Here is a 16,006-nt window from a genome sequence, read left to right as displayed (position 1 = left end):
ACAAATTACCATTTTCAAATTTAAGGTATGTTTCTTTCACATCATGCATGTATGAATTTAGTCACAGGTATTCAGATTACTTTCGGATTGGTGGAATTCTTACCAGCTATCAATTGCTGGTACTATGTATGTTGAGTCTAACTGCCATTCAACATACAGTAAAGCCTTGGATTGTGAGGAACTTGTTCTGTGAATGGTATGTAAGACGAGCAAACATTTCTAATAAATTTTAACTTGATAAACGAGAGCTGTCTTACAATACGAGTAGTATGGGATGCCGAACATCACATGATCACAACTGAGTTCATGGTTCTTGAAATTTGCTTTGGTATACAAGTTGTTTGGGTTACAAGCATGTTTCCAGAATGAATTATGCTTGCAAACCAAGGTTTTACTCTATTTTGAAAATATTTGTACTATCAATATTGAAACAACACCAAAGCAAAACAGGCATGGAAAGAGCAGTGAGATGTGAATTGGATCTAATTAAAGTTGTGCTTTGTAGTACATAAACTATGCAAAGGAATGCAGGAAAAACTACCAAATCCCTCAGAAAAACATGAAAGGAATTTCAAGCAAACTTGAGGATGGTATAGTCCATGTGTCCTGCAAGACTGTCACTGCATCACTGCATGACAACCGCCATCAGCAGCATTTACACAGTGGCATGTAAAATAAAGCTCTTTCAATGGAGTCTTACATTTGATGAAATCTTGTAACATTTATGCAAGCCCATTGCCTTAAAAAAAAGTTGGGCTCAACGAAGTGAGGGGTGTCTGGGCGGCTCAGTCGGTTGAGCGTCTAACTTCAGCTCAGGTCACGATCTCACGGTTCAGATGTTCGAGCCCCACATTGGGCTTGTGTTGACAGCAGGAAACCTGCTTCTGATTCTGTCTTCCTTTCTCTCTGCCCCTCCCCTGCTCGATCTCTGTCTCTCAAAAATAAGTAACCTTTAAAAAAAATTAAAAAAGACTGCAGTGAGGCTTGGAGATTTTAGACATTCTTCCATTTAGGAAAAGCTCTGAGCTCTTCAATCTTGAGTAAAACAAAGTTCCTGATGCTTCTCGCCTTGGTAATTTCTACTCCCTACTCAGCTTCAGGAAGTCACAAAAGTAGCCTGGACAACTAGAGCTTGTGTCCCTCCCCACCTTGTACTTCCTAGGGTCCTCCTGCACTTTGGAGTGTCTTCTTGCAAATTTTAAAAATCCACCTCTGCTAGCTGAGACCTGTCAGGGCAGCCAGTGCCTTCAGAACCAAGTGCTAGAGCTCAGATAGGGACTGATGTGGGCCCAGGACCGTGCATGTGGGATCCGTAACACAAGGAGTGTTCCAGTAATTTCTATGGTAGCCTCCTGAGGCCCAGTGAACTGGCCTCTAGGTCCAGGAGGGTGACCTGGTTGGTGGACTGCTCACACTGGCTGGCATATTTTTTTTCATAAATTTGAGCCCAGTTGTGCTCCCAGAATGGCACTCATGTGTTTGATTTGGAAAGACTTATGTTGTTTATATAAACAGAGGCCCTGCAGAAGTATTTACCCTGGCTGCCACACTAGGGAAGCCCTGAACATAGGGAAACGTTTAAGCCAGCCTAATAAAACCTGAGTTTTAACATGGAACACCTGTTTTATAGACTGCTGCATGTTTTTCACAGTATGGGAGCTTCGATGCAGTACAGATAATCATCTTCTCTACCTGTTCTTGGTAAAGGGTCTGTGTAAATCATTACTAAATGCCTCTTCACCTTGTGTGTTTATGAGTGACTGTGATTTTAGTGGGCAATGATAGAGTCACTTAATTCTTTATTAAGTTCTGTTTTTAAAACTGCAAAACAAAATTATACACCATGTTGATAAGGGTTTGGAGAGTAAAAGGCAGTTGGAATAATTACTGTGGGAAATACCATAGGAAGTAAATTATGAATAAGTAGATGATAGGAAAAGGATGAGTCATTTATTGTGTACCTGCCATGATTTAAATATATAATCAGATTGAATTTTCACCCAACTTGGTGAGGAATGGCTAGGCTGAATCCCTTTTGATGAGAAAGCCAAGAGTTTGAAAGCTCTGAGCTCTTAAATCTTGAGTAAAACAAAGTTCTTGATGCTTCCTGCTTAGGTGACTTCTATTGGTGAAGTTTGCTGAAATTCACAACAGGAAAATATAAACAGTGTGAAACCAGCTTCAAGTCTATTGCTCTTTTCCAGACATTAAAGCTGCTTTTCAAAGATGAGAACCCAATTAATCAACTTGAGAAATTATACTCAATTTCCTTTCTTAAATCACCTATCATGGAAATGGGAAAAAATGGTGTTTGCTTCGGGAATGGGCGATGAATCAACAGCTGAAGATGTTGTTGCCACCAAATAGTTTAAAGCTCCGTTATAGACAGGCCTAGGTGGTTAAGCCGGCTGAGTGTCCAACTCTTGATTTCAGCTTAGGACATGATCCCAGGGTCATGGGATCGAACCCATGCTCAGCATGGAACCTGCTTGGGATTCTTTCTTTCTCTCTCCCCACCTCTGTCCCATTCAAATAAAAATAAAAAGTGTTTTCTTAAATATATAAATAAATAGTCCATTATCTTTAGGACTCCCAATTCAGTTGGTAGAGAATGCGACTCTTGATTAGTTGTGGGTTCAAGTCCCACACTGGGTGCAGAGGTTGCTTAAAAATAAAATCTTAAAAAAGTAAATAAAAGCTCCATTTTCTTTAATTAGTAATTTAATTTAATTGTTTAATAAACAAATCTCAAAATATTGCTTAGACTTCCAAAGACCACTTTATTTTTAAATGTTTTCAATTTTTTAAAGTTTATTTATTTACTTTGAGAGAAAGAGACAGAGGTGCAGAAAGAAAGAGAGAGAGAGAGAATTCCAAGCAGGCTCTGCACTGTCAGTGCAGAGCCTGATGTGGAGCCCATTACCCATGAACCGTGAGATCATGAACTGAGCTGAAATCAAGAGTCAGACGCCTACATGGACTGAGCCACCCAGACGCCCTCAAAGACCACTTTTAAAGATAAGCAATTAAAACATAATTTCCAAAACATCATAACTGTGCATGTATTATATATATATATATATACGTATATATATACTATGGATTCCTATATTAACATTCTCAGTATTAAAGGGGTTTTAATAATTCAACTTAAACTTCCAAATATACATACCTTTATTTTATCAGAAAAGGACTTGAGAAGCTGCTCAAGGTCAACGTTGTTGGCTAAGTCAAAATTTTTAATTGCTTTGTCTAACCCAGAAATCCCATTGCTCCCACTTCTGCCTCTCTATGGAGAAGAGGGATCTTTTGGAGAGGATTTAACATTTTTTAACCTATCTTCTTAAAATAGGTTATGACATTTTGAGTAAGTAATACCTTACCATTTTGAATGCTTGAATACTTGGGGGAAAAATAAGTCAAGAAAAATAATGAATTACTTGGACTAATAATATACCTATGCATAGGATTAGCATATATTCTGAGGCTAATGTATTTTATCTGGATGATTTACTATCAACATTGTTAATTAAGCCTCACATGTTTCAAGGGTGCATAATTAAACAATAATTTTGAATAAACTTGGTTTCTTATCTTGCTACATAACACGTTGCCAAAAATATGACCACTGGACTATTCCAAAAATCTTAGTCACTCTCTCTAAGGTCATCAAAATCATTTGATTAAGTTACTTATAAATTTTTACTCAAACTCCCTAGGCATCCATTCCTTGATTCAGCAGTCTAGTGGGCATCTACTGTACTTAGAACAAAGATGAATAAGCTCTAGAAGTTCTCACAATACAATGACAATGGGAGGCAGACACACACAGCCAAGTGAGAACCATATAATAGAAGTATTATACAGTGTCTTAGTCCTTTCAGCCTGCTTTAACAAAAAATACCTTGAACTGGGTAGCTTATAAGCAACAGAAGTTTATTTCTCACAGTTCCGGAGGCAATAAAATCCAAGAACAAGTCCCCTGCAGATTCAGAGTCTGGTGAGACCCTGCTTTCTGGATCATAGACAGTCATCTTTATGTTGTGTCCTCCTATGGCAGAAGAGGAAAGGTTGCTCTCCGAGGTCTTTTTTTTTTATAAGAAAACTAATCCTATTCATGAGACCCACCCTTATGTCCTAATTACCCCATGAACCCCCACCTCCTAATACCATCACACTGGAGTTTTTCAACATATGACTTTTAGGGGGACACAAATATTCATACTATGGCGCATGGCAATAAAGGAGTTTGTTAAAACTCTAAACAGGAACTGAAGAGATGTTTTGTCTGAATTATGGAAGGCTGTAAAGGAACTCATCAATTCATTTATATCATATAAAGCTTGGGTTCTCCCAAAATTGTACTCTTCTACTTAAAAAATTTTTGAATGTATTTTAAAATTAAAATAGATTTAGATGATCCCTAAAGACAAACTCTTGCTTACGTTGTAAAAAGGTGATTTAGATTATTTATTTTGTTTTGTTTCGGAGTTTGGGTTTTTTGTTTTGTTTGCTTTTATTTATTCTTTTGTTTTTGGTCAGTTTTTATCATTCTACAACTAAAATAATTTTAGAACCACACAAACTTAATCAATCAGTAAAAACATAAAGGAATTAACTGATAAAATATTAAGAGGATTTGAGATTAAATGTTTTCTTTTATATTTAATTTCTCACTTGCATGTAGAGTGTCAGTAATGATGCTTCTTAACACAGGTTATATTCATAAAACATAAAATCCAACTCGATGTGGCTAGGCAATGAACGAAATTTACTGTGTGATGGAATTTAAAAAGTACAAGCAGACATCGTTCAATCAAGGCTCTGATTCCACTTGTCTTTGAATCTCTTTGCTCTGCTTTGTTCCACATGCGGCTCTCTCTCTCTCCAGCTGTTATCAAGATGGCCATAACAGACCAGCCTCAAGCCACACATGATAATATTCAGAGGCCAAGAGACAAAAGCAAGAAAACGCAATGCTCTCAAAAATGTATCCCAGTGATTCAAATTGCCACACATGTTCTTTCCAGGGCCAATCCTATGTCCAGAGAAATACCATGTACTGTTTGACTTAAGCCTGGATTCCCTTGAACTTATCAGGTCTTCCACTGCAGGGTGTCAATCTGTTACCTCTGAGGTACATGGATTGCCTGTTGAACAAAATAGTTGATGGAACACACCAACTATGAATAACACACACATTCTTACTTATGCATTTAGCATTTAGTCTGTTTTCTATCTTTAGCTTTCATACACAGTTTATGTAGTGCTTTTTAAAGAGGCCTACACATTTTTTGGCATTCTTCTCATCAGGATGCAAAGGTAATGACCCAGGCCCTCGCATCATGGTCAGATTGTGCCTGGTTCAACCAATAAAGTAGGTTTTTTGACTTTTGAGATCAAATCATTAAAATCTGAGCAGTGTCCTCTTGGTTCTTTGAGCATTTGCCGTGCAGAAGCTCACTCCTGGAATCCAGTTGCTATGCAATAAAAAGCCTAGCCACCTAGAAAGGTCTTACGTGGGTCAATAGTCTCAACTGAGCCCAGCTTTAGTGCCTGTCATGGGAGTCTGATGATTCCCACCCTCAGCCATTTGAGTCACCCCAGCAGCTCATAACTTCCCTGCCCGAGACCCCAGATTTCATGGAGCAGCTGTGAAGACATCCCAAAACAAGCCCTCCCAGCTGTGCTTTGAATTTCTGACCCACAGAATCCATGAGCATAATAAAACTGATGTTACTTTATGCCACTATGTTTGGGGTGGTTTGTTACATAGCGGTGTATGACCGGAACTGCTTAAATGTTTTTAGTGAATAGGAAATCCACACACACTTGGAAACAGGAAGAAAGAAAATCTAAAAACAAAAGGAGTTTCCAGGCATTTAAGCAACAGCGTATGTTTTGAGAGGGGAGGATGATGTTTTTGAAATAGAGAGACAGTAAACAAAGCCGTCACAGTCTACGTCTAGCATCACCCTTATGATCCTCGTGCGCACATTCCAGCTGTGAAGAATCGCCGCCCCTAACAATCATGTCAAATCACTAGTTCTCCAGTTTTACTTTTTTAAACCAAAAACGTGATGATTCTTTTCCTTTGATTGCATGTGCCAGAGAAGCCAGAGATATGTCTGAAAGAAATTCTCAAGTTCAGGCGACATCTCTTCTGCGAATAACCGGGACCTAAATCACTCAGTTAGATGATAACAAGCATCTTCCGTCTTGCTTTCTCTTCCTACTTTTAATCTGTTTATTCCTTATTTGTACTTCATCAAGGTAAGGAAAATAAATAGAAATAGGAAGAGAAAATATTTTAATTGTTGATGCCATGTACTAGGAATAAAGGCTTAATAGGGAAAATATAAAATTAACAACTTTGGAGAGCATTTTCCTGTTTCTTTACAAATTTTATAGTATTTTGTGATTTACAACTATTTTCAAGTACATTTTAAGATATGATCTTTACCACAACAGCAGACATATTAGTTTGTGTATGAGATAATGGAGAGGCATGGAGGTCATGTCTTGCTCAAGGTCACAAATCTAGTCCAGGACTCAAACACAGACAAAAGTTCACTGCTCTAGACCCCTATTGATTATAATAAGTCCTATACTAAGCTCCTGTTTTCATCTATTTATAACTGACATTTTAATATTCTTATTTTAATGATTTGTTACAATCTACAAATCTACAATCTACAATGCTACAGAAAGTAGCATTTTGATGGATAATGAAATGCATTATAATGCATCACCTGAATTTACTGCATTACCAATTTTAAAAACAGATATTTTTCAATATTTTTACCAATTAACTTCTCAAGGACCCCATTCCCTTGCAGGTAGCTGAATTTCTAGTCTTTCACCACTGAAATTATAGAAGAGTTACTAGAGGCCACTTAGTTCACAGGACATTTAGTCAAGCATAAAATTCCAAGAGAAAAAATAAGAACCTGAAGAACTGAATGTCACCATTTATTCTTGGTATATGGTATCATTTTTATAATAGTCCTGCATGGTTGTTTATGAACTATCAGGGGTTACTGCCTTTCTAGGAGCCTACCCGAAACATGCTACACTCTCATGTTCAGTGTCAAGTTAACACCTCATTTTTAAAAATTGAGATATAATTAACATAGAGCATTACATTTATTTCAGGTGCACGACATGATTAGATGTTTGTATATAATGCAAAATAATCACCACAGCAAGTCTAGTTAACATGCATCACCACACATAGTCACATTCTTTCCTTGTAACAAGAACTTTCAAGGTCTACTCTCTTAGCAACTTTCAAATATGCACTATGGTATTATTAACTATGGGCACTATGCTATACCTTACGTTTCCATGACTTATTTATTTTATAACTGAACATAATACCTTTTGATCACCTTCACCTATTTGTGCTCCCATCCCTCCTCTGCCTTTGGTAGCCACCAATCTGTTCTCTGCATCTATGAGCTTTTTGTTGCTGCTGTCGTTGTTTAAATTCCACATAGAAGTGAGATCATACGGTATTAGCTCTCAAGGGGCTAGGCAGGAGGGGGTGACACATCTGGGGTTTGCACAGATGTGGAGGTGGTATGTGGAGGCAGTGGAGAGTGGAAAGCTGATGGCACTGGATATTATGAGCATGGCTTCCATTCAGGGCTGCTGGCCTAACCTTTTTTTTTTTTTTTTTTTTTTTTCCTGATTTCAGAATGGAAGGGAACAATCCAGTCATTGTGGGCTTGGACCTTGGCAGAGTATGATTGAATTCCTGGGTTCTTCACTACAAATCTGTATCCCAGCCTACCTTCCAGGAACCCTTCAGAAACATGGTACAATCTCATGTTCAGTGTTAAGGAAATAGGTGGTGATTTTTTTTTTAACTGGATTTCATGGAGCTTCCACAATTAGTAACATGACCTAAAAATGGCTCACTTCCAAAATTGTTTAGTGGTTGAACCAACATCTCCAACCCAGATTTCTCAAATTATCAAGGGTCTTCTTTTCCTTTGTTATTACCCTTTTTTTCTGGAGCTACTTTAGTCTATAGAAACAGAAACAAAAACAACCAACAAAACTAAAAACAAAATTAAAAACAAGCAAACAAACAAAAAAACTCATGGTTTTCTAATATGCCCTCTGTATAGCAGCCACGGTGATCCTTTTATAATAATTTTGATCATCATTCCTCTCTCTCAAAGCTTCCCTGGCTGGTCCCACGCAGCCAGAAAACAACGCAACTGAAGTTCTTCTCCCTCTTGCTTCTATTTACTTACAATTGATCTCCAGCAGCATGGCCTCCTGACTGCTCTAAGAACAAATCTCATAAACTCCAGCCTCTGGATATTTGCATTTCATATTTCCAGACCTTGATACAGTCTTCTAGCTATCCCCTAGCTTCTAAGACCTACTCCCTTACTTCAGATCTTTGGGGTTTTTTATGTTGATTTATTTTTGAGATAGAGAGAGAGATTGGGAGAACAGAGGGAAATGGGGGCAGAGTATCTGAAACAAACTCTGTGCTGATAGCAGAAAGCCAGGTGTAGGGCTCAAACTCATGAACCATGAGATCATGAAGTCCAACATTTAACCAACCGAGTCACCCAGGTACCCCAGGTCTTTGTTTTTAAAATAAGAGCTTTATGACCACCCTACTTAAAATCACAAACTATTTTTCTCCTTTCATGCCATATTTTTCTCCATAGAATTATCCCTTTGGGATTTTCTTTGTGAATCCTATGCAGTCCACCAAAAGCAAAGTTCCTTGAATGCAAGCATTATTGTTTTGTTCACAATGCCCAGGACAAAGCCAAGTATAAAATAAGTCCTCAAAACATATATGTGTTATATAAGTTGAATCAGGGGCGCCTGGGTGGCTTAGTCGGTTAAGCATCCGACTTTCACTTAGGTCATGATCTCACGGTTCGTGGGTTCGAGCCCCGCGTCAGGCTCTGTGCTGACTGCCAGCTCAGAGCCTGGAGCCTGCTTCAGATTCTGTGTCTCCCTCTCTCTCTGACCCTCCCCTGCTCACGCTGTCTCACTCTCTCTCTCCTAGAAATAAATGAAACATTAAAAAAATTAAAAAAAAATAAGTTGAATCAAGCTGGAGCTGTATTTGCTAATGGCAGTAACAAAAAGATATTGAGGAGAAAATTCTTTACTCAAGGACTGCTCTTTAGAGTGAGTCTCTTAATTATGTCAGTGTACAATAAATATCCATACATTGTTCTAGGTGATGAACAGGGGTTGTTTCTGTGAAGCTAAAAATTACAAAAACAAAAACAAAACTCTCACACTTCTAAAGAGATATTAGAAGGGTAGAAACAATATTTGAAAAGCCCATTAACTCCATTTAAATTTTAAAAAAAATACATTAACTCTCAGGGTGGGCAAGAGAAGAGACTCAGCTTCTGTTACCTCAAATAAGAGATCAGTAATTCCCTCACCCCTTCACATTCTGTCTCCTTGCATTGTACACTTGGCTTCCATGATTTTCTGTTATGATCACTTTTGGAAGCCCTGCTGAAATTCCTTCACCTTTTCACTTCTCTCTCTCTCCCTCTCTCTCTCTCTCCAAGACAAAGATCTGATTTCCCAAACCTCCAGCTCACCCTTTCCAAGGATGAGGAGATCACAGAAAATGATCTTACTGAGGGATGGGCATGGAGGAGGACACTTGTGGGGATGAGCACTGAGTGTTATGTGGAAACTAATTTGACAACAAACTATTTGTAAAAAAAAAAACAAATCACACACACAAAAAATGATCTTACTAAATTAAGGGGAAAAATCAGAAAGAGTTTCTCCCACACTCTTTACTGATTACCAACAGACTTACATCAGTACCTAATATTTTGTTTTCAGTCCTGTGAAAGTAGATGCATTGTCCATGTAACAGTTTAATACCAGTCCCTTAACTTGTCTTTTAGAACCCATCCTTCCTCTCTTGGAAAGAGGATATTTTCTCTTTTTCCCCCATTTCCTTTCTCAAAGAATTTAATCAAGCAGTTTCTCTCCTTTCCACTCTTCATAACAATTTCTTTCCTGTAGGAAAACCTTAAAAACATGTTTTCATAACATCATTCATGATATTTTCTCTAGGATCCACATCTCCCTCCACTACTTCATTTCTCTACTTCCCTTATAAGTTGTCTTTGCTTTCTCCAGTTCATCCCTAACCATTATCTCTTGAATCCTCTTCAATCAAGTTTTATCTCCCCCACCTGAAACAGCTCTTACCAAAGTCACTCTTGCAGAAAAATTATTCTGACACACGTTATGGGGACCATTACAGTGTGGTCTTGCAAAAGGAGAAGAAGATTGAGCTCTGCCACCACTATATACAAGTAGGGATTTATAGCCAAAGATCAGAATAGGGGGCCAGTAGGTGGAAAATTACTAAAAGGAAATGGCTAGGTGGATTCTAGTTGAACAGACTTGAAGGCTTTTTGCTGAAGGCAGGTCATGGTGATAAGATATCCAGGGTGAAGGATGAGGAATTGATCAGATATAAAGGGCAGGTGATTTTCACCAACCTGAACTAACAGAATTTTTGCTAAAACTGGACTAAAATGGCCAAGGACAGATCTGAAGGTCAGGAGCCTGGTGAGAAGAGGACTCAGAGAACACTGATTCAAGCCTGGCTAAATTGTAACAGGGAGAGACTTAGCATGTCTAACTCCGTGTTGCTTCTATTTCCCTTGCTGCCCTGACCTATGGCTTAGAAACTTCCGCTTCGTCCTGTGCATAGGCATGTTACAATTAAGATTTGCAAAAACTGCTTTTTACCCCAAACCTACCTCACACAATGAGATAAAGAGGCGTGTACAGAAATGACTGCTATGTTCAAGATTCAGAAGAATGACAGTACCAGATTCCTGTATGCAAAGATCAGCTGACCAAGGACCAAAGAAGTTACACAACCTTCCTTAGACGTCTGCTATCTACTCTCAGCCACCTTTCAACTCCAACCCCCTCCCACAACCCACTTTTTGCAAATCTCATGCTTGGAGGAGGTGGTTCTTTGGGACAACAGTCTACNATGAGCTACACCTGAGTTGCAATTAAGGTAATCCCTAGCAGCTGTGGGGACTATTTGTTCCGGGGTCTCTCCTTTTCACTTCCTGCACCGACATCGTCTGCTGCTCCACCTGGCCGTTGGGGCAAGGAACTGACAAACCTCTGTGAGTTGAGCAACTGGAAAGTAGGGTAAGTCACTCTTGTGGGCATAACCGGGAACTCCCTTCCCCTCTGTTTGGGCTTTCCCTTGGGTGGAAGCCATTTTGTTTGCATGCGTCTGGGGTACAGATGGAGAAGGGGTAAGTTGTTGAGCTTTTCCAATTTGTTTCTGAACTGGTTTATTTGCATTTGGTTTCTTTGTTGCTGCAGCTTTTGGTATCTTTGGACAAAATCTGCTGTGTTACATTTTTTTGTACAGGGGAGATATTTGGAAACTGGATGTTAATGTTCTCTTCACAAATATTAGTGGTTCTTACTTAGCCTTTTTTCCCTCATTCGGTTGCCCCCAAATAGAAGGCTTTGGGTCGGCACTGTTAGCTTGTCGCTTGACTCTGTCAGTGAAGGTCCGACTTCTAGGGAGAGACCAGAAACTGGGACACCACTTGGTTCATTCAGTGAAACTCTGACTTTTGGGGAAGAACAAATGCGAACAGAGTTACGCTGGGCTTTATTTATTTATTTTAATCTTTTTAACGTGTATTCATTTTTGAGAGAGCATCAGTGGGGGAGGGGCGAAGAGAGAGGGAGACACAGAGTCCAAAACAGGCTCCAGGCTCTGAGCTGTCAGCACAGAGCCCCACACGGGGCTTAAACCCACAAACCATGAGATCATGACCAGCGCCGATGCAGACGCTTAACTGACTAAACCACCCAGGTGCTCCATACTCTGGGGCTAATTTAGTTATAATTTTGTTTCTTCTGTGCTTTTTTTTCTGAAGTTTGGTCTAGGAAGATAGGAAATACTCCTGTTCCTAAAGAAAGTCCATTAGGACGGAATGGTGCAGGGAGAGAGAGGAGACAGAGATAAAGAAATGTTCGAACTTTGAATCCAACTCTGGCCTTGCTGGCACGGCCTCTGGCTGCTCTTCCTGTTTCTACACCATGACGTGTGCTTCTCACAATCGGGCTCCCAAACCATCCTCAGTGGCTCTGGCACCACTGGCCCCTCTACTTCCTCCCCTCAGTATGAGGAGCACAATTCACCCCAATTTGTTGGGGCATGTCCTCATGAGCTCCAAACTGAATCACCTCCTAAATCAACATGAAGGGGCCCAGGGGCTCCCCTGAACTTAAGCCACCCACTTCAGATTTTCCCACAGGAGCCCCTTGTGACTTTTTAGAGGACACAGGTACAACATATTTGGTATTAAAGCTAATTCAAGGTTGTTAGTATAATTGAAGTAAGCATGTCTTTAGAGTTATTAGCATTGAATATAATTTTTTTTTCTACCAAGGTTCACTAAAGGTCAAATAAGCTCATACTATCTCTGTTGCATTTGTCAGCAAAAAGAACTTAAATGATGGTTGAAGATAAATGATAAATTGGGTTATATTTACTGAATATCTTGTTTTTTTTGCAAAGGAGATAAAATACCGAAATCTTAATTACTAAACAGGTTTTTCTGCTTTTGGCCTCTTATTACAGAGAAACTAAAGATAAATTTGGATCTGTGAGTAAACATTTTATGTTTTGTTGAAAGTTATACTCTAAAAAAAATACATGTTTCTAGAAATTATGATATATATTTATAAATCTGCCAATCTACAGAATTCTGGTGTAATGGTTTACAATGGGTTAGTACTTAGTTTTCACTGGGGACTACGGTTTATAAAAGTCAAAACTCTGCTAAATGTAATTGAGACCTTTAAAACGACAAGGGAAGCAGGGGCACCTGGGTGGCTCAATCTGTTAAGCTTCTGACTTCGACTCAGGTCATGATGTCAGGGCTCGTGTGTGAGTTTGAGCCCTGTGTCCGGCTCTGTGCANGTTTATAAAAGTCAAAACTCTGCTAAATGTAATTGAGACCTTTAAAACGACAAGGGAAGCAGGGGCACCTGGGTGGCTCAATCTGTTAAGCTTCTGACTTCGACTCAGGTCATGATGTCAGGGCTCATGTGTGAGTTTGAGCCCTGTGTCCGGCTCTGTGCAGACAGCCCAGAGCCTGCTTCAGATTCTATGTCTCCCTCTCTCTCTGCCCCCCAACTCTTGCGCTCTGCCTCTCTGTCTCTCAAATAAAAATAAAGATTAGAAAAGTTTAAATGATAAGGAAAACAACTCTGTATCTAGGAAAGTAGGAGATATATAAGAAAGATGTAAGGAGTGAGAATAACTTTTGGTTGAAGGAAAATAAAGTAATTTTGTCCTAAAATTAGACTGGTTGTTTAGAGAGGTAAAGCTTAGGACAAAGTCTGAATGAGCAAAGTTTTAGAAGTTTTGTGAGGGAGAATCTTTGGAAAATTTTATGCCTGGTCACGAGTGACCAAGATTGGAATAAGTTTTGTTTTTTTTTTTTTAATGTTTTTTTTTTATTTCTAGGAGAGAGAGAGAGAGAGACAGCGTGAGCAGGGGAGGGTCAGAGAGAGAGGGAGTCACAGACTGAAACAGGCTCCAGGCTCTGAGCTGGCAGTCAGCACAGAGCCCGATGTGGGGCTCGAACCCACGAACCGCGAGATCATGACCTAAGCGAAAGTCGGACGCTTAACCGACTAAGCCACCCAGGCGCCCCTGGAATAAGTTTTAAAAGTACACTGGTGTGTCGACAGCCATACCACTCTGAACACGTCCAATCTCGTCTAAAAGTACACCGGAGTAAGATTGGAATTTGGTTTTTCTTTCTGTTAAAAAGAGTTTTCTTGGATTATTTGTCATCTCTTGAGAAATTACAAAATTTTTCTTTATCTGCCCAGAAAAACAAAGTTCTTCTATTTTGTCTTCGTCAGGTTTTAGATTATCTTAAGAAGATGAAAATTTAACAACATTAAAGGAGATGAATTTTTCTAACACTTATACAACCTTCTATAGACTCTCTTGCCATCTTGGTAAAATAGATAATTAAGTATTAAGTTTTATAATAATCTGTAATTGTATTTGGGCATGTGCAATAGAACCTTCTGAGGCGTTTAACTTCCCCCAAATTCAAATTCTAAATGAAATCCTTTTTACTAATTAGGCTTATTTATTTTGAATGGGAAGTTACATAGGAAGCATTGCCAAACACATGATAATAAGACTTCTTAAGTTACATCATGGCGGTAAGTGTTCCAGAAATTATATAAAATTCCTCAAGCTTAATATATCCTGCTGTAATGTTGTCACACGGAACTCTAATTATTGAAATGTTGTGTGTCACAAGGATAACCAAATTTCCTTGTCGATGACATCATAGTGAACTCTTATCAGGTTTTTAACCATGGTGATTTTTAAGGCTTTTGTCATTTACAATTATTGTTTCATTCTGATGCTCTTGCAAACGTGTTTCAGCTTCAAGGAGATTCATGAAGCTGACAAATACAGCTCTCTGATATCTTTAAGATCGGAAGGTTAAACAGAATTTCTAGAATGAATGGAAAAACTACATTCAAACAGAACAAGAATTCGTAACATGGGACTGCGTGAATTGAGAAAAAGGATTCTAGTTTTTATGACTCCTATTTAAAATACTGCTGGTTCTCTAATGTTTCCTTTTCCAGATTTTGATAAAATAGAAATTTGATAAAATATTCCTTTGTAAACAAATGGGAACATTTATCTTTTCTCTCTACCTGAACCCCCCAGAATTCAGAAATTCTGGGTTTTCTTTCTTTCATAGCAATGAAAATTATTTGCATTAAGTTTAATAAGAATCCATTCTCCTTATAATGGAACACTGTTGAAAATATTGGTTATATTATCAAGGCTTTGACTGGAATGTCATACTTGAGAGAGATATGCATGGACTCAGCTATAACCAGATAGCTTTAAGAAACTAAGGTTGACTTTATGGAGCTAATATGGCCATGAGAGATGTTGGCCTGATACTTTGCTTATAAAGTTCCAAGCAACCTTATCAGGTCAGGAAAGAGTGTTACTTCCTGGCACATATAGGAACCTCAAGATATTTTGGAAACCTTGAGAGGAAGTCATACAAATTTACAGGTATCACATGCAAATCTAATAGCAAGTATTTGGCTTGGTTTCTGGTCGTGAGAGGCTATTAAAAGTTCAATCTGAAATTCCTTATAAAAAGTTTCAGCAAATCAGATTTTAGAAACTCATTTCAATCATTATTCTTACTGTGCTTATGTAACTAAATTAGGCCAAGTTTGTTAACACTGGACTTATTTGGCCACCAAATTAGTCTTAATTTGGCCATCTTTGACAGAAATGAGGGTGATTTTTAGGTAGGAAAAAAATGTTTCAATAACCCACTTTTGGGGATGTTAGATTCTAGTTACGATTGTTTTTGAAAGTTTGCTGTTTGCCTAAGCTAGACAACTTGAGGTAAACTTGAGAGAAATTGCCACAGTAGCTCATGTGCAGACCGTCTTCATGCCTGTTGCTCTCTGGGCCACTCAAAAGAATCACCAGAGACATTTGAACTACAAACCAGAAAAATCTATCAGGCTGTCACTGCCAGGTCCTACTCCATCTGAGGGTCCTTTGAGTCTGGCATCTAAAAATCCTATTGGAGGATGCACGTAGGATTCAGGTTTATAATAGGCGCCAACTATTAACCTGTGTTTTTCTTTTGTTTTCATAAAAATGCTTGTGGTTACTTTTAAGATCCTAATGACAAAAAGCACTCAGAAATAATTCATAAGTCAAGTCAAATGGTTCCATTCCACAACTGCCCCTTGTCAACCCTGTCTAGCAAGAAGCAGTCAGATGAGAAATGACAATTGTGGAATGCACCTTGGACGGTGGGGAGCTGTAACAGTGAGAAGTATAGCGTATCTAACTCCATATTGCTTCTGTATCTTTTTCTGCTATGACCCATGGCTTAGAAACTTCTGCTTGGCC

This window comes from Crocuta crocuta, unplaced genomic scaffold, assembly GCF_008692635.1.
Source record: "Crocuta crocuta isolate KB4526 unplaced genomic scaffold, BGI_CrCroc_1.0 scaffold545, whole genome shotgun sequence".
Taxonomy (NCBI): domain Eukaryota; kingdom Metazoa; phylum Chordata; class Mammalia; order Carnivora; family Hyaenidae; genus Crocuta; species Crocuta crocuta.
Note: the sequence above shows the minus strand (reverse complement) of the source record.